At 37.9% G+C, this 20,078-nt stretch overlaps 1 protein-coding gene across 1 annotated transcript in view; it reads right to left on the reverse strand.

Moving 5' to 3' along the window:
- ARHGEF38 (Rho guanine nucleotide exchange factor 38) overlaps nucleotides 1–20,078 on the reverse strand; it is a 128,100-nt gene that overhangs the window by 70,310 nt on the left and 37,712 nt on the right. The gene's annotated exons all lie outside the window — the stretch shown is intronic.

Raw genomic sequence — 20,078 nt, forward strand, 5'->3', positions numbered from 1 at the left:
CCTCCATGACTCTGGCTTTGTATTACTCAATGCTTCTGCTGAAACCCACTATATAGTGAATATCAGGGGTATTCATTAATTTATCTGTCTTTATGTCAAAACTGTGAGCTCCTTCAGGACATTTGTCTTTGTGAGTTGTTTGAATACCCCACTGGATCTAATATACTACTGGGCCCATACCTAGTTACTCAATAAAAGTTTGATAATTTAAATTGAATTTAATCCCTACAATTGAAATGATCTATTTACTCTGTGGGAGCCATCAATAAATGTTCCTTGCAATCACTCTACTGGGCTCTGAATAACAAGTACAGTAGATAAAGATCCAAAATGGCTTGAAAAAGCAAAAGCAAAATTACCTAATTTGGTTGTTAAAAATATCACCTTAACTGGATATTTTATAAGTTTCTACTTAACTTTAGCTACAAAGACAAACCGTTGTGCTCAGTTTGTCTATTAGTAAACCTGGACAATTTGCTGACAGAGGCCAAGTTTCCTTAGTTTACACTTGGGAAACGCCTGTTTATTTAGTTTTCTGTTTAATGAGCCCTGGGACACTCAGCCTTAACCCACAGGGAAGAAGAACTAACCATGCTTAGATATCACACAGACCTCAATCACAGACACCTTTAAAAGTGAACATTGAAAAGAAGGCTAGGAACAAACTCTTAAAAAAAAAAAACCTATTATCATAAAAGTAGTTCGTGTTCATTGTAGAAAATTAAAGATGGGCAGAAAAGTAAAAGAAAGGAAATACAATCACCTGTGCTTCTACCACACAGCAATAACCACTAATATTCTGAGGTCTATCCTGCCAAATTTTTTTTCTCTCTCTCCGAGTATATGCAACTGTACAAAAGATTTATGTATTTCAAATAATGTTTTAAAATGGAACATTTTTTCATGTCATTAATTTTCCTGAGTTGCACCATTTTTAATGTCAACACTATGTAGAAATACTTTAGTTTACATAACCAGTCACTAAATCTCTGAAATCTAAATAGAATGTCATTTTCACTCTTACAACCAGCTCTCCTGGCGAAAACCTGGTTTACATGCATGATTATTTCCATGTGATAAATTTCATAACTACTGAACTAAAGTTGTTGGTATTTTTTTCTTTTCTTTCTTTTCTTTTTTTCTTTTTTTTTAGAGAAAGAGAGAGAGAGTGTGTGAGCAGGGGTGGAGGCAGAGGGAGAGAGAGGGAGAGAGAATCGTAAGCAGGCTCCACACTTAGTGCAGAACCCAACATGGAGCTCGATCCCACGACCCTGGGGCCATGACCTAAGCCAAAATAGTCAGGTGCTCAACCAACTGAGCCAATCAGGAGACCTATGAAGTTATTAATATTTCTTAAGGCTTTTAACAAGTTCTGGCAAATTATAGTAGCAATTACAAACATTGTTTTTCTTTTAGTAACCAATGGATTAAAAGCCCCCAATTGGATATTATTGTCCTGACCTCAATTTAAAAATATATGTTTTAGGCTTCTAATTTGAGATCAAAATCACACAACTTTAAAGTTACACACACACACACACACACACACACACACACACACACCAATTATAGAAGAAGGAAGACAATAAATAGTATTGACTTTGAGGGTTGCAGTGATTGTCATCAATCAAATGCTTCTCTGGAAATGGTTTCTGGAAAAGACTTCAGTTTTCTATTTAGTGTAGCTAGGCAGCAAATCTATGTTCAACACAGGGCCCCAAAGTGGGCCCTTAATTAGAATTCATACTGGTGAAATCTACCTTGAACATCATCTGGCTCAGTCTAACAGGACCTTGGTCCCATCTACGCCTTCTGCAAGGCATTTCCATGTACAACATTATGGGGAGGGCTAGGTGTGTTCCCTAAATTAGTCTGCCCCATTATTAATCTTTGCTCCTTTAAGTGCAATAATATTAAGACTAATTGTAAAAAGTAAGAGGAGCATGAAGGGAAGCTGGAAGTGTATAAAAAACTAGAATAAGTGGAAATGCAGTAGGGACATTCTGAGAGGAAAGAACCAGGTCTTGTTTTATTTTTTAGTGAGGCAATTGAGAAGGAAAGGTTTGTGAGACAGAAATTGCAGCAAGTGGAAAAGAGGATGTTGGCAGAAGGCCCTGGCAACCACAGGGTTAGGATAATTATCTAATTACTAGGGCATTTACTTAGACAGTTGGCTTCTAGATTACAAAGCTTTTCAGGGTAAGCTAGCCATTATTTCATCAGGTTTCTCAAAACTACTGATTTGTATGTGTGAAATTTCCTGCTGTGAAACTAGATTCTAAACTGGCTAATTGAGTTGAACTACAAATTGAATCAATATCATGGCTAGACAGCAAGTCTTAACTAATCTTGCAGCTAAATGCCCAACTTACCCGATAGCTGCCAGGAAACATCCCAGGCCAGAAGACATAAGGTGGACAGACCTGTATCAGGGCAGAGATGTCAGTCCCTTTGCTGAAAGTCAGGTTGGGATTCTGGGACAGACATCTCACTCAGCTTGTGCACGAGGGAAAGCAGAGCCAACAGAGGTGAGTGAAGGCCAGACCAGAGACTGTGGTCAAATTTAAGAAATTCCCGAGTCCTCTGAGAAAAGAAGAGGATTGAGAAGTCCATTCCAAGCTTTGTTTTGACTACTAATAGAAAAGTAAATTGCTGATATTGATATCCTTGGATAAAAGTGGATAGTTGACCAAGGGTCCCTGGCTTTGTTTCTCTTATCTGCCTTGGCACAGGGACAGGCAGAAAAGAAGTCATCTGGGGTTGGAGGTAGTCTTCAGGTTTGCTCTTCTTTCCTACTTAAAATTTTATATGAATGCTTGAGGACAAATAGTACTGCTAGGAATAGCCCTTCTAAGCTGAAGATCCAGTAAATTTTGTGACTCTTTGGAAATTCTTTAAGAAAGTATAGAATAAACATGTGAGTTATATTTTCAAAATACCAGGGCAGATGTTTGGGCACTGCATGTAGTAACTGCACCACCAAGTTCCAGACTCCAAACCCCAGGGTCATGACAAGTTTGCTCCTGTGTCACCTGGACCTTAGATATCAATAGTTTAACCACACAATCTCCAGCATCCATGAGCCTTTTATGTGACTCCATAAAACTCTATTGGGTCCCCTTTTGTGTCTCTGAAAAGGCTTCTAAACTCTTCTTTGTTCCTGGTTCCCCAAATCAGCTTGCCTAGTACTTTCAGTCTTTTTATAAACATAAGTTTAATGGGGTTCACAACACAATGATGAACTCCCCTCCTTTAAAACATTCAGTTCTCCCCCAGTTGCCTGTAGAGAAGACCCCAAATTCCCCAGACTGACAGTTTTTTCTGGCCAAGACCTACCTTGTCTTACTCCAATTATTTTTATTTTATAAGAACTGTCTGCTCCAATCAAAAGGGATGGCTTATCCTCACACTTGTCACATGCTAGCTCACTTACAACTTCTGTGCCTGCAGCTCTCCACTCATGGTCTCTTGTACTACTCTCCTGACCATGCCTTTGCCTAACCAGTGTTTATTTGACAAAGATTCTATCCCTTCTCCAGGACTTCCTAGACCTTTCACCCAGTCTGAAGTCATTCATTAACAATCAATAAGCGATTATTTCTGTTCATGTCCCAGTCACTGTATTAGGTGTTGGGGAATATGGCAATGAGCAAATGAGACAAAAATTCATGCCTCATAAAGGAGACAGGTAAATGATATAAATAAGTAAAATATATACATGTAAATAGAGGTAAATGTTATAGTCATAAAGTAGAGCAGAGAAAAGGAAATGGAGAAGTTGGGGGAAGCTATAGCCCTGGTAATGCCTCACCCAATCCCCTTTGTCCTAGTGTTCCTTTACACATTGAAGGGCTTCCTACTGCTAGTGTCTTTGATTCTGTATCTAAAGGCTTTCTCCTACCAGAGATTCCTGCCCTGTCTACACACAAGGAAGTCCAGAGTGTCTGGAATGAACACTCTCAGGAGCATCCCTCAAACATTGTTTAACGGGAATTGGTGGATCAATACCCTTCACATGGCACAACTCTGAGATGTGTTGTGTATAGTGCCCTGGAGTCCCCAGTGGGATATGAGCCTCAGTGGGTGGCAGAGGCAATCTGCTCCTGAATGTACGCTAGATTGTCTTCTTTTCCTTCTCTGTCTCATTTCCCTATTCCTTGACTGCTGTTCCAGGGGATCATCTCTCAAATAAATGACTTGCTCTAAAATGCTTTTTATCTGGATCTGCTTCTAAGGGAACCCAGTGTAAGACAGAGTGAGGTGGAGGTCAAGGAGTGAGTTGCTGAGTGAAGACTTGATGACAGTAAAAGAGCAAGAAGGACATTTGAGGCAAAGAAAACAACAAGAGCTTGAAACAGTAGTGTTCCTGGCTTGTTCACTGAACACAGAGAAGGCCAGAATGTAGAAATAGGTGAGGTCAGAGAGAATGAGGAATCATGTACGACATCAGAGGTCATCATAAGAATGTGAGGTTTAATAAGAATGAGATGAGAAGCCATTGAAAGGTTTTGAGAGGAAAAGGGACATGATCTGACTGATATTTTTAGAAGAATCACACTGACTGCTTGGTTGAGACAAGGATGGAAAAAGAGAGATGGGTCATGAGGCAGGTGTAATAATCTAGGTGGCTATTGAAGCGTTCTTGAATCAGAGTGAAAGTAATGGAGGAGGTGAGAAGTGATCTAATTCTGGGTAAATTTTGAAGGTAGAGCTAATAGAATTTGCTGGTAGATCCAATATGGGTTTTAAGAGAAAGAAAAGTCCAGGATGACACTAGGGTTTTTTGCCCAAGCATCTAGAAAAACAGAGCTGCCATTTTTTAAGGTGAGAAAGACTGTAAGGGAGTAAATCCTAAAAGGAAAATTAGGAGCTCAGATTTGGATTAATATTAATTGGAGATGCCTTATAGACGACCACATAGAGATTTGACTGGGGAGTTGTATATAAGCAAAGCAAGCTTTCAGGGATGATGTCTAGGGTAGAGATAAACATTTGTCAACCATTAGCATGTAGGTAGGATTTAAAGGCATGAAACCAGAGTTTCAGATACTCAACAGAGTGAATGTAGACAAAAGAGAGAAAAAACCCACAGCCTGAGCCTTGATCTACTTTGGTGTTTAGAGAAGTTAGAGTAGTAGGGGGAAACCAGGTGCATGTGGAGTTGTAGTTGACAGAAAAAGGAAATTATTCTGTCAAATGCTATTAAGAGGTCAGGAAAGTGAGTGTCTTCTGCTAATGTCTAAAGTAATTGTTTGTTGCATAACTAATTAGCATAACTAATCACAAACCGCCTTCTGTCGTGATCACTTCCAGCATTGCCTTGAAATATATCTTTGATTGTTATTTGGCTTTTTATGTGTTTCTAAGTCATTTTCTTGACCAGGTTATAAACTCTTCTAGGGCTGGACTATGATATAAATTTCCATTATTCCTATGCAGAATTCAGCAGAGGGCATTGTACGCAATAGACACTTGACAAACATTTAATCTTTTAATTTGCATATTCCACTAAAATATCACATTCTCCATGAAATATTGCCTAGTTAATCTGTCTGGAAGTGATCTGTCCCTTCTGTGAACTCCAATAGCACTTATTGTCTACACTTAGCAATTATTGTTTTGCATTATGCATTATCTTTTCATAGCTATGAGTCTTGTCACCTCTAATAGGGATCCTTAGTCTTTGAGAGCAAGTATGAGTTTCACATGTCTTTAAATATTCCAAATGGCCTAAAATTAATTAATTAACTCATGTAATCACTAACCTTGTCTGTATTCAAAGTGCTTTAAATAAGTGTTTCTTAATAAATATGTATTTCCCCAATATGTGTTTTCTTTCTGACCCAGCACTATTTGGTCTTTGGAGTCCAAGATTTATGGTCCTGCACTTATTTACACAGCTATATTGATCTCTGCCTGAGCAAAGCTGCCCCAACATCTCTGGCTTGTCATTTGAGAGGTTCATAGCAACATTATAATAATTACAACCACTGAAATTTTGTCGCCGATTCTCACAAATAAAATGGCAAATAAAAGAAAATGAAAATAGTATTTTATGCAGCTCAGTTCTGAGAAGTGAGATGATGAGCACAAGATCATGTTACCCAGGCTGAAGAGATGACTTTCCTAGATACTGAAACAGATCTATGCATCACATCTCTCTCTCTCTGTCTCTCTCTCTCTCTTTTCAATTCTGGGCATTCCAAGCCCTGCTCTGAACTGGCAAATGCATTCATTTATCCCTTCACTGGTCCCAGCAGGTTCTGGTCTGGAATATAGATAATAAAAATTAGAGAAAACCGATGTTTCCCTAAAATTGAGCTTATGAGGTGCTTGTAAATGTAACAACACTGTGGAGAGCTTCCATCATAAAGCTGTAATACAAGGATTAAAAAAAAATCCCTCATTTTTTGAGCTGAGGCTTTTTTTGAAAAAGCAAAGATAAGAGATTTCCTACCCGTACAAAGAATTTTCACATTCTAGCCTATTGATATATCAGTTCCATACCCAACTAAATCTGAAGCCAATCTGACGGCAAACTATGTGCCTTCTAAGATGACAAAACAGAAAAGTCCCTCCCGGGGAAAATGGGAAAGTGAACAGCAATGACTCTGTCAGTACTTGAAAAAGAGGCCGGTAACATATTCTATAGTAATGCAGTCACTTTGTGGTTGGCAGCACCATTTACTTGTGTGATTTTTATTTTTAAATGTAACATTACATAACTATAGACTCTAGGACATAAGAACCGCCCTTATTTTTTAAACTATTTCTTAATGTTTATTTACTTATTGAGAGAGAGAGGGCACAAGTGAGGGAGGGGCAGAAAAGGAGAGAGAGAGAGAGAGAGAGAGAGAATCCTAATCCAAGCAGGCTTCACGCTGTCAGCACAGAACCCACCAAGGGCCCGATCCCACGAACTGTGAGATCACAGTTTTGACCTGAGTCAAAATCAAGAGTTGGACACTTAACTGACTGAACCACCCAGGTTCCCCTAAAACTATTTTTTTAAGTAAACATTAACATGGAGCTTAAACTCACCAACGCAACATCTAGAGTTGCATGCTCTACTGACTAAGCCAGCCCCATGCCTCAAGAACAGCCCTTATTAACGTTCTAAAAAGTGTGTGTGTGGGGGGGAAGTCATTATATTTTTTTTTCTGAATTTTCTAATATGACTTCAAGTATCTAACCTTATAATGGAGGACCAATGGCCCAGATTTGTAATAAATGTTGGAATTTTGCAAAGGGGGTGAAAATTAAGTTAAAAAATAAAGGTGTGGCCATGTAGACCATGGAATTCTTCATTGTGATGTGATCTTAGTAACCATGAAAATCAGTACTTTTAATTGATTGAAGAATATATGCATTGATATTTAAATCAGTCTTCCAGGAAGAATATTAAAGTAAGCACATTAGCTCAGAAAGCCAGTAAGAAGAAGAATCAGGAATTCAAAAGTATTTCTTTGAGTAATTGGTTCCAGCATTTTAAGTACAGTTAGCATGAATTGCCTTGATTTTCTCAGATTTTTATTCAATATAATGACCAGAATTCCTGTTTGTGCTCAGCTTTCTATATGAGCAGCTTTTGTTTTCATGCTATCAGCCTAGCTTTGATCTTTGCACTCTGAAGTCTGTGAAGTCTCATGACTGAGGAGGTTGACCTCAGGAACTGCTAAACTCTATGGGAGAAGGGACTAGATTGGGTAGATGTGGAAGTGAGAGAGGCCTTTAGTTGGCTTTTCCCCATGTTTGTTTTGTAATCTAGAAGGACTTCTAGTGTTCCAAATATACCATGGGAAAGAGCCAAGATACACAGGAATTTATTGTATGCTATACAGTTTCCTTTAAACAACCTAATGTGTGCCCTTACCCTAAAAATGTAGTCTCTTTCTGAAACAACAAGAAAAAGAGAATTAATTGAAAGGTTTGGAAGAGAAATCTAGGTAAAGAGTCAGAGGAAAAGATTTTGTTTTGATATATATAATTTTACATGTTCATTTAAAAGGGTAATGTAAGGGTGCCTGGGTGTCTTGGTTAAGCATTCAACTCTTGATCTCACATTTCATGGGAATGAGCCCAACGTTGGGCTCTGCACTGTCAGTGCCGACCCTACTTGGAATTTTCTGTCTCCCTCTCTCTCTGCCCCTCCCCTGCTTGCTCTCTCTCAAAATAAATATATAAACATTAAAAAAAATAAAATAAACAAAAGGATAATGCAGTTAAAGAGAGAAAGGAAGAGAGAAAGAAAATAAGGGAATTATATTTTTAATTAAACTTTTAATTTTTAAATATAATTGTTGATTCATATGCATTTAAAAAATAATATGGATGGATGCTGTATACCCCTTACCCAGCTTCCCCTATTATAATATCTTACAAAAGTACATATGCATTGGATTTTGATATGCTGTGGTAGAATACACCTTGAATGGAGTAGGGTGACTATTTGTACAAATAAGACATGTCTATAAGAAATTAACATCTTGATTCCACTTAGTTCAGGGTAATTTTATGGAGAAGACAGGGTTTTAGAAAGTAGTTGGCTTTAAGAAATTTATGGTCAGTGTGCCAAGATGAAATATTTTTGAGGCCCAGAATACAATCTGAAAATTTTGAAAGTTAATAGAGATATGAAAAGTAGCTGGGTGATTATATGAGACCAGAATTAACCTCATACCAAAATCAGACAATTACATTATAGGAAAATGGACCTGTAATTATGGACTAATATCTCTCATGAATACAGATGCAAAATGCTCCACAAAATATTAACAAATCAAATCCAACAATGTATATGAAGAATTATACAGAACGACTGAGTGGGATTTATTCCAGGTATGCAAGGCTGGTTCAACATTCAAACATTAATTAATGTAATCAATCACATCAAAAAATTAAAAAAGAAGACTGACATGATCATATCAGCAGATACAGAAAAAGCATTTGACAAAATCCAATACCCATTTATGATAATAACTCCCAATAAACTAGGAATAGAAAATTTCCTCAACTTGATAAAGAATATCTACAAAAACCCAGAAGCTAATATAATGGTGAGAAACTTTGAACTTTCTTAGGAATGTCAGGTACAAGGCAAGGATGTGTCCTCTTACCACACCTTTTCAACATTGTACTGGAAGTTCTAGCTAATGCAATAAGACAAGAAAGAAAATAAAAGTTCTACGGTTTGAGCAGGAAGATATAAAACTGTCCTTGCACACAGGTGACATGATGTCTATGTAGAAAATCCAAAAGAATCCAGGAAAAACCCTCCTGGAACTAATAAATGATTATAAAAAGTTTGCAAAATTGTACAAAAGTCAATTGTTTTTCTGTATACTAGCAATGAACAAGTGGAATTTGAAATTGAAGACACAATACCCTTTGCATTACCACTCCAAAAATTGGCATACTTAGATATAAATCTATCAAAATATGTACAGGACTGAGAGGAGGGAACTATAAAATTCTGATGAACAAAATTAAAGAACTTAATAAATGGAGAGATATTTCAACTTTATGGATAGGAAGACTCACTATTGTCAAGATGTCACTTCTTACCAACCTGATCTATAGATTCAGTGCAATACTAATTAAAGTCCCAGCAAGTTATTTTGTCGATATTGACAAACTGATTCTAAAGTTTATATGGAGAGGCAAAAGACCCAGAATAGCCAACTCAGTTTTGAAAGAGAAGAACGAAGTTGGAAGACTGACACTACCTGACTTCAAGACTTACTATTAAGCTGCAGTAATTAAGCGTATTGGCAAAATAATAGGCAAATAGTTCAATGGAACAGAATAGGGAGCTCAGAAATAGACCCATAGTCAACTGATTCTTGACAAAGGAGCAAAAGCAATACAATGGAGCAAAGGTAGCGTTCTCAAAAAATGATGGTGGAAAACCTGGACATCTACATGTAAAAAAGTGAATCTACCCACAGACGTTATATCCTTCACAAAATTTCAAAACAGATCACAGACCTAAATGTAAAATGCAAAATTAAAAATGCCTAGAGGATAAAATAGAAGAAAACCTAGATGACTTTGGGTACAGTGGTGACTTTTTAAGTACAACACCAAAGGCATGATCCATGAAAGAAATAATTGATAAGTTGGACTTTATTAAGATTAAAAACTTCTCTGTGAAAGACAGGATCAAGAGAATGAGAAGACAAAGCGCAGAGTGAGGGAAATTATTTGCAAAAGACATATCTGATAAAGGACTATTATTCAAAATATGCAAAGAACTCTCAAAATTTGACAATAAGAAAACAAACAACACGATTTAAAAATAAGCCAAAGACCTTAATGGACATCTCAACAAAGAAGATATACACATGGCAAATAAGTATATGAAAAGATTCCACATCATAAGTCATGAGAAAAATGCAAACCAAAACAACCATGAGATACCACTACACATCTATTTGAATGGCCAATATCTGAACACTCACAACACCAAAGGCTGCAGAGGATGTGAAGCAACAGGAACTCTTACTGCTGGGGGAATGCAAAATAATACAGCCATTTCAGAAGACAGCTTGATAGCTTTTTATGAAACTAAATATATTCTTACCTTACAATCCAACAGTTGTACCCTTTCGCTTTTGCCCAAATGAACTTATGTCCACACAAAATTCGGTACATGGATGTTTATAGAAGCTTTACTCATAATTGCCTAAGCTTGGAAGCAACCAAGATGTCCTTCAGTAGGTGAATGCATAAATCCAGGCAATGGAATAATATTCAGCCTTGAAAAGAGATGAGCTATTAAGCCATGAAAAGATGTGAAGGAAACTAAAATGAATATTACTAAGTATAAGTAAACTGTGGTACATCCAGACAATGGAATAATATTCATCCCTAAAACAAAATGAGCTATTAAGCCATGAAAAGACATGAAGCTAACTAAAATGAACGTTACTAAGTGAAAGAAGCCTGAAAAGTATACAAGAATATCTCAGAGATGTTCCAGGTTTGGTTCTTTCCAGACTACCACAACAAAGTGAATATCACAATAAAATGAGTCAAATGGATTTTCTGATTCCCCAGTGCATATAAAAGTTATGGTTTACACTATACTACAGTGTATTAAGTATGCAATACAATTATGTCAATTGTATTCATTAAAACAATGAACATACCTTAGCTTAAAAATACCTTATTGCTAATAGAATGCTAAACATAATCTGAGCTTGCAGTGAGTCATAATCACTGATCACAGATAACCATAACAAAAACAATAATAATGCAAAAATTTGAAATATTGTAAGAATTACCAAAATGTGATATAGAGACATGAAGTGAGCAAATGCTGATAGAAAAATAACATCCATAGACTTGCCTGACCCAGGGTTGCCACAAACCTTTAACTTATATAAAAAAAAAAAAACACAGCACGATCTGTAAAGTACAATAAAGGAAAGCATAATAAAATGAGGTATACCTGGACATACTGTATGATTTCAACTTTATGACATTCTGGAAAAGGCAAAACCATGGAGATAGTAAAAAGATCAGTGACTGCCATTGACTGGGACTGAGGATGGATGAACAGGTAAAGCACAGAGGATTTTTAGAGCAGTAAAAATACTCTTCATGATACCATAATGATGGATATACGTCATCATATATCTGTCAAAACCCATAGACAATACCAACAATGAACCACAAACTATGGACTGTGGGTGATAATGATGTATCAGTGTAGGTTCATCAGCTGTAACAAATGGGACACTCTCATGGGGGATGTTGATAATGGGGGAAGTTATGCATATGTAGGGCTAGGGATTATATGGGAAATCTCTGTACCTTCTCTCTCAACTCTGCTATAAACCTAAAATTGCTCTAAAAAGTTAGGTAAAAAAAAAAAGTAGCTGGGTGATAGAGAAAAAGTAAGAGGGAAAAAGATTCCATGGTTGCCTATTAAGCAACAATGAATGACCATGACTTCTGGCAACAGTACAAGTCATTTAGTGAAGGCGACAGCTAGAGAAGACGATTTGGCAAGAGTCCTTCTAGGACACTTAAAAATTCATGACAAAACAGATTTGCTCACCTATGGTTTCCTCTATTTGTTATGCAGCCAAAGTTTTAGGAAATAGCTTTAAGAAGCTCTAATTAACTATCATCTCTATCATCTCTCTATTTATGGAAAGCTGAGTATATTTTAATAGTTACTAGATAAAATATTTCTGTCTTGGTTCTTTTATCTTGTGCTCCAGTGAACTAACTGTAGTTCACCACTGTAATTCTGTCCTTTGCTCAGGGAGAGTAGCAAAATTTCATTACATTGCTTGAATTCTTCTCTTGGGGAAGTGGGAAGTTTGGTTTCCTCTGTTTGGAGCTGGGTTGGGGTGGGGAGGATGTAGAGGGGATTCAGACAGAATTGAGTATAATCTCCGAGAGTGAATCCGGGGAACAAAACTACAACTGAGAGCCAAGCAGGCAGTCCTCTGGAACTGCTGCACAGCATCTGGGTGCTTTGTAACTCAACAGGAGCACTGTTCACATAGCGAGGCAGCCAGAGGCTAGAAACTGCTGGGGTAGAAGCCAGCTTTGAGCTGTCAAGACAGACACCAGGAATGTCCAACTAGAAACCTCAAAGAAGAGAGAGCAGGAAATGGAAGGAAGCTTGAATGATTTCCAGAACATGTGCTGAAGCTACAATCCCCTTTATATAGAACAGCAATATATGGGCTCACTCTGGTGAGGTGGGGGTCATTACAAACACAGCAAATGCCAAAGGGATATAAAAACCATTTACCAAACTAAAACGTAGTGACTATAGCTTAAATTCATACAACACAAATTGGGCCATGGCCATCTTTTTGTTGTATGTAGGTTTTTATGATAACACAATATTTGAACAGTATTTCATGATTATAATGCATTTATGCCCCCTCCTCCAGTCTCCTTTCTGAGATGCTTTGATCTACATTGGGCTCTGGGAACTTGGCAAGCCCCCTTCCTGCATAAGTTTCTGAATCAGGGCTGACATCATAGTTTAAACTACAGCAACCTCACTGGGGTGGGAAGCAGAGCAGGAAGCTGAATGCCATGGGCCTTGGGACCCTTTCCTTTCCCTGCCCCTTTGGGAAAAAAAAAGGCAAGTTGGGGATTTGTCCTTTCTAATTCCCTGTCTTTTATGTTTCCCTATTTTAAGACCTGCCTTATCTTCTTCAGACCCTGAGAGAGAGGTATGATAGTATGTCAAAACAGTGTGCTAAATGTCACATATGTCATACAAGACAATTGCTAGATGTAAGATAGTCCCTGCCATCATGACACTGAACACCCCATTGCTCACCTAGACCTGCAGGATAATACTGGTGGGCACCATTTTCCAAGTGGGGGCTCTGCATCCAGAGAGAGCATTGACATTGTTCTCCTCAAATTTATGGTCCCCCAATAAATAAAAGAATAATGTTGTCCATTTAAATTAATATTTGTTATCTGTGGTTAAAAATATAACATGTAAATATATTTTCCAGGGAGAAGGGATTCCATAATGGTATATGTGGTATGATTCCAATTTCACAAACTATTTGGGTATGTCTGTATATGCCTAGTCAGTAAACAAAAATATTGTATTTATAGTACTTATTTCTAAGTGGTAGAGCTACAGGTGATTATTTTCACCTATATATTCTGCCTAATAAAAATTATGTACAAGGCACATCGGTGGCTCATTCGCTTAAGCATCCAACTCTTGATTTTGGCTCACCATTTCAGGTCATGATTTCATGGTTTTGTGAGTTTGAGTCCTGCGTCAGACTCTGCGCTGGTAGCTCAGAGCCTGCTTGGGATTCTCTTTCTTTCTCTGCCCCTCCCCCACTCGCATTCTCTCTGTCTCTCTCAAAATAAATAAATAAACTTTAATGGGGCACCTGGGTGGTGCAGTTGATTAAGCGTCCGACTCTCAATTTCTACTCAGGTTACTGAGATACTCAGGTATCTCACGGTTCATGAGATACAGCCCTACGTCCAGCTCGATGCTCTGAGCAAGGACCCTGCTTGGGATTCTCTTCCTCTCTCTGCCCCTCCCCTGCTCATGCTCACACTCTCTTTCTCTCAAAATAAAAACAGTTAAAAAAAATTATTTACAAACTTACTGCTATGTGGGGTATCCAAATTTTAACAGAAAATTCCAATTGAACCCTTGTCAACACAAAATTATAGATTATTTTTGTCCTTTCTGAGAACACAAAATTTCATAATTCAAAGGTTAGGTGATATGAGCAAATCCAAAATAAATAAATATAAGACTACATATATAAAAACCTACTAAACGTGCATCCAAATATATGTTTATACCCTTGGAAGGGTAAAAAGAAGCTAGTAATGGTGTTTGCCTCTAGAGAAGGAAATTGAGTACTATAAGATACTAATGTGTCTTTGAGATCTTTGGAATTTTTTTATTATGTAAATTTTTTAAATTAAATAATTGAAAACGAATAAAAATTAAAACATGTGTTTAGATTCTTCCAACTACTCTGTCCAATCACTTTTTGGTCCTTTCCTTACACACAAAACTCTTTTCCATTGTTAGATTAGTTTGCCCAGATTTTGATTTATTTTGACTTACTGCCAAAAATGTACAGTCTCGCCTCTTGCCCTGTTTGGATAATAAGTAATCAGAACCTGTTTTCCCACTAAATGTTTCAACACTGAATGTTGTCAATAATTTTTGCCTTCTTTGCAAAACCTCTCACAATGCTGCTATTAAGGAAGATGTAACTGTTGAGTTTGATCCTGATTTCAGTTAGGTGACGTTTTATGTATAGAAAAGGTTCGACATTAAAATTAAGATTTGTACCCATGATCGTCACTCAAGGGCTGGGTCTAGACATTCATTAGTACACTGACTCATTCGTGCAAGTTCACTCAAATAACCTAGTGCTTTTCTCAGTTTTCAACTTCCTCCTTCCAATTTTCATTCTCCTAGGCTAACTTGTGTCTTCCTGGACTGAAAAGACATGAATCAGATGTAGAGAAAGAAATCATGGAGGAGGTACAATAGAGCAAAGATAGTCTTCTCACCAAGAGGAAAGACACGGACCAGATGACTTCCCAAAGTTCTCTTCCACTCTAACTTGTACATGTATAATATTTATTTACGTTGCCTCAGGTTTCTCAGCATGGTTTGCAGATCGTTCCCCTGGTTACATAAACACTGTCTATATTAATTTATAAATTTTGACACTAACTGGTGACAAACGGTTTGTATGCAAAGACTTTGGTATTTAAACGGTTAGAAAGGAAGCGAGGACACGAAGGAGCTAATGAACATTGAAAAGGTGGCAAATACACTCATGGCATAAATTAACTACCTTGGCATTCATAGATGTTTCGTCTGAATTCCTGAGCATCTATTTAAAGTTTTTTGTTTTTGTTTTTTTTTTTTAGAGAGAGAAACAGAGGGCACAAACAGGGGAAGGGCAGAAAGAGAGGGAGAGAGAAATCTAAGCAGGCTCTACACTGTCAGCGCTGAGCCTGTTGTGGGGCTTGAACCCACAAACCATGAGATCATGACATGAACTGAAATCAAGAATCAGATGCTTAACTGACTGAGCCACCCAGGTGCCCCTTGAGCATCTATTTACTTAGTCAAGGTTAAAGCATTAAGAAGTGAGGGGAAAGGTGGGTCTGACATGAGAATTCTGAAAAACCTCTGAATAACTAGTATTTCAACATTAGTAGGACAAAGTGACCACTAGACTGAAACCAATGTCCACAATGAGACCAGACAGAGAGCACTGAAAAGATATTTAAACAAAGAGACAAGTACCAGATGTGAAAAATGAGCAAGCTATAAACAATCTGAATAGAATAACAAGGGGAAAATAGGAGTTCGAAGTGCGAGAACAGTAATTCAAAGTATTGAAGAGTAAGTTAAACATGCTAAATAAACTACATGTCACCACGACGGAAACATTTTATTTTACATGGTTGAAACGCCAATTCTGAGAACTGCTTGTAAAGGTTACACAAGAAGCAAAAAATAAGAAAAACAACAAAAGTCAAAACACAAAGATTGGAATGCATATAAAAGATTACAGCTGAGCAATGGCATATATATTGGTGGGGCCAGTTTAATTCACCAGGGTGGTAGATGGTTTAAAGTTGAGAACATTTGCACATTAAATAAACTTCTTATTCCATTTGATACAAAAATATGTTATGAATTAAAAGGTGGGCATTTCTTATATATTGTCTTTTTTTATATTAATCATTAACTCATCACAGGGACAGATTCTTGGTACATTGAGTTTATTTTGAAATGTCTGAATCACACATGGTTTTACACATATTAAATATTTCACATCCAACTTAAACAATTTTTTTTTAAGTTTTTTTACTTTTGAGAGAGACAGAGACAGCACACCTGGGGGAGGGGCAGAGAGAGAGGGAGATGGAGAATACCAAGCAGGTTCTGCACTGTCAGCAGCATTATCAGCTCGGAGCTCGACATGGGGCTTGAACTCACAAGATCATGAGACCATGACCTGAACCAAAACCTAGAGTTGGACGCTTAACCGACTGAGCCACCCAGGTGCCCTTCATGTCCAACTTTATTTATTTATTTTTATTTTATAACGTTTTATTTATTTTTGAGACAGGGAGAGACAGAGCATGAACAGGGGAGGGGCAGAGAGAGGGCAACACAGAATCTGAAACAGGCTCCAGGCTCTGAGCTGTCAGCACAGAGCCCGACGCAGGGCTCGAACTCACAGACCGTGAGATCATGACCTGAGCTGAAGTCAGCCGCTCAACCGACTGAGCCACCCAGGCGCTATCCAACTTTAAAAGAGAAGGACAGAGAATATAGCCAATTCTTTTAGAGTCAAGTGAGAGTTTTTCTTTCTTTTTTTTTTTTTTTTTAGGACAGCAGGTAATGCTGATGAGAATGATCCAATGTGGAGATAAAGTCAATATACAGAAAAGAGAAAGGACACCGGCAGGAATGATATCCTTGAGGAAGCCTGAGGGGATAGAAGGTTGTCCTTAATTAGAAGCAGAACCATTAGCCAGGCTACAAGGATAGAAATGCAGGTAGGTTGATAAGCGTGGTGTTGGGACAGTGTGCATCTTCTTATTGTGCCTATTTTCTCAATGAAATGGTGAGAAAGGATATTAGCTAAGAGTTGGGACAGAAGAGGGAGTGTCTGAGATGTGAGGAGAAAGATGTGAGAGTCCCTTCAGAGACATTACTGGGCACCCCACCGGAAGAAAATGGTCATGAACTGTAGAAGACATTGGTTCCAGCTGCATGGGTCAAGATGTAAAGTAGGCAGAAAATTGAACTTCATCAAGGGTAGTTGTTTTTTGGTTTGGGGTTTTTTTTCCAGGCAAGTAAATGGAAAGAGAGGGAGGAGAGGGAATTGAGTTCATCTGCAAGCAGTGATTATAATGGAGGGCCTGTGTTAATGAAATCAGGTGTAGGCTATCGATGAAGGGTGAAAAGGTGGTGAGGTCAGTAGCATGGACGTCCGATGGCATCAGGAACTTGTCAGGGAGAGGAAACCAGTGGGAGTGTGCTGGGAGACAGGACGTCAGAGTTAGAAAATGCTAAGTCTGAAATTCCGGTTCTGAAGGGGTGAAGTAAAGGTAAGGGCAGCTCTAGGGGATGGGCCTGGAGTGAAGGGCTGACATGGGGTTGAGGCAAAGATCCCAGAATGTGAGCAAGAAATTGGGGGAGAGGCCCCCAGGTTTGTGTGTGTCATTTGCCTGAATATTGAAATCATCTGACATTGATGTCGGCTAGGTTCTAAATTTTTCAGAGAATGGGAGTGATGGTAAAAGCTCACCGTAAGAGAAGGTAGATAGTGGCAGAGTCTGATGCTAGGTGCATTTCAAATCAACATTTTAAGAGGTATGTAAATAAACATTTTATTAATAAGTATAAATTTCTGCTAGAACAGGGGTGCCTAGGTGGCTCAGTTGATTAAGCATCCAGTTCTTGGTTTCGGGTCAGGTTTGAGCCCCAAGTCAGTCACTGTGCTGACAGCACCTGAGCTTGCTTGGGATTCTCAGTCTCTCTCATGTTCTCCCTCCCCCTCCGCCACTTGCATGCACTCTCTCAAAATAAATAAGTAAACTTCAAAAAATATATAATTGCCAGAGCAGCGGTTATAGGAGACACAGCTAGTTTATATTAAAAGAAAAAAAAACTTCAAAAATATTTTTATAGAGTTAGCAATGTAACTAGAGAACGACTGTTGATCATGACCATTTTTGTTGTTCCTACTCCTACAGAATAAATAAGAAATTTCCAGATTCAGACAGCCACCAGTTACCTTCCAACGTGACAACTGTGAGAGGATTAAATGAGCATACAAATGAGGCCTTTGGAACAGGGCCTGACAGATACTAAGTACCTATTGAAAGCCAGGAGGGAGTAAAACTAAAGGTAACTTTCTATGAAGGAAAAATTCCTTCTTCATACATTGTCTTAAATCAAAACAAAACCCAACTTCTATATCTAAGGTCACCTTGATCTACACTGCTTTTTCCTAATTTCTAGGCCAGATATTTTTTTCTAGTATTTCTTGGAGAAGTCTTATGTTAAGAAACAAATTCTGGGGCCGCTTTGGCTCAGGTCATGATCTCACGGTTTGTGGGTTCGAGCCCCACGTCGGGCTCTGTGCTGACAGCTCAGAGCCTGGAGCCTGCTTCGGATTCTGTGTCTCCCTCTCTCTCTCTCTGCCCCTCCCCTGCTCATGCTCTGTCTCTCTGTCTCAAAAATAAATTAAAAAAACATTTAAAAATTTTAGAAAGAAAAAGAAACATAAACTCTGCTTCTGCATGTTGTAAGTACTGGGTGAAAGATGTAATAATTGAAGTTGAGACAACTGGCTGGCAATATTTTTATAATCATGGGGTACATGTTAAGATGCCACGCCCAGAATCCATAAAGTTAAATATATTCGATCACTTAAACATGGCAAAATCAAATGAATAAACCTTAAACAAGGTTTTAACTTTTTAACCTTAAACAGGTTAGCAGGCAAAAGACAAACTGAGAAAATTAGTTGTAACATGCAGGATGAAAAAAGAACATCTCTAATATATAAAGAGATTTTGTAAAACAATAAGAAAAAGACAAACCCTATATTTTTTTCAAAGGGAAAGAGACATGAATATGAATAGGGATTGAAGAGAATACAAAGGGCTAATGAATATATAAAAAGGTATTCTGACTTCTCAAGCACTGTTAATGAAAACGAAAATGAGAATGGTATGAACTTTTTGGTTGTCAGCTGGAAAATTTTTTGTCAAAATGCTACATGCGTATACCCTTTGATCTAGCAATTCCACTTCTAGGAATTTATTCTAAGGAGATAAGGTGACCACACCCAAAACATAAGTGTGTCTCAGCATCAGTAACGGTAGAAAAACATTTATAAGTATCAGTAGTCATGGCCAGAAGCATCAAACAGATTGCTGAATGAGACAAGTAGGCTATAAAATAGCATGTGTAGTTTTTGTTACATTTATGTAAATATATATGTGTGATTGTGTGTGTGTGTGTGTGTGTGTGTGTGTGTGTGTGTGTGTAAATGTCCCAACTGATGCCTGCAAGGATGTTCCCAACCATGTGAATGGTGATAATCTTTAAGTAGTGGAATTCTGATCATCTTTACTTGGTAGTTTATGCTTTTGTATATCAGTTCAATTGTGTGTGAGGACCATTTATCCCCCTCAGTGATCAGGTTATCACTCCTCAGGTTATCCTCTGCTTTGCTCTTGTTCTCCCTCAGCCTGGAGCACCTTTTCCCCTTTCAATTCTTTGCTGTAACGTCCCCCATTGGAAAGGTCTACATTTACGATGGTGTTTGAAATAGAAACATCACCCCTCTGTGCCCATGCCCCATCCCTCGTCCCCACATTAGTTTTCTCTGTTATACTTAACACCATCTATTATATCTTAATTTATATATATATTTATTTATTTACTCATTCGTTCATTCATTTATTATTGACTGTCTGACTCTTCCTCTTCCCCACTAGAAAGCAAACCCCATAAGGGCAGAACTTTGTTTTCTACTGAACTGTAACCCCAGTGCTGG

This window comes from Prionailurus viverrinus, chromosome B1, assembly GCF_022837055.1.
Source record: "Prionailurus viverrinus isolate Anna chromosome B1, UM_Priviv_1.0, whole genome shotgun sequence".
In the NCBI taxonomy this organism is placed as follows: domain Eukaryota; kingdom Metazoa; phylum Chordata; class Mammalia; order Carnivora; family Felidae; genus Prionailurus; species Prionailurus viverrinus.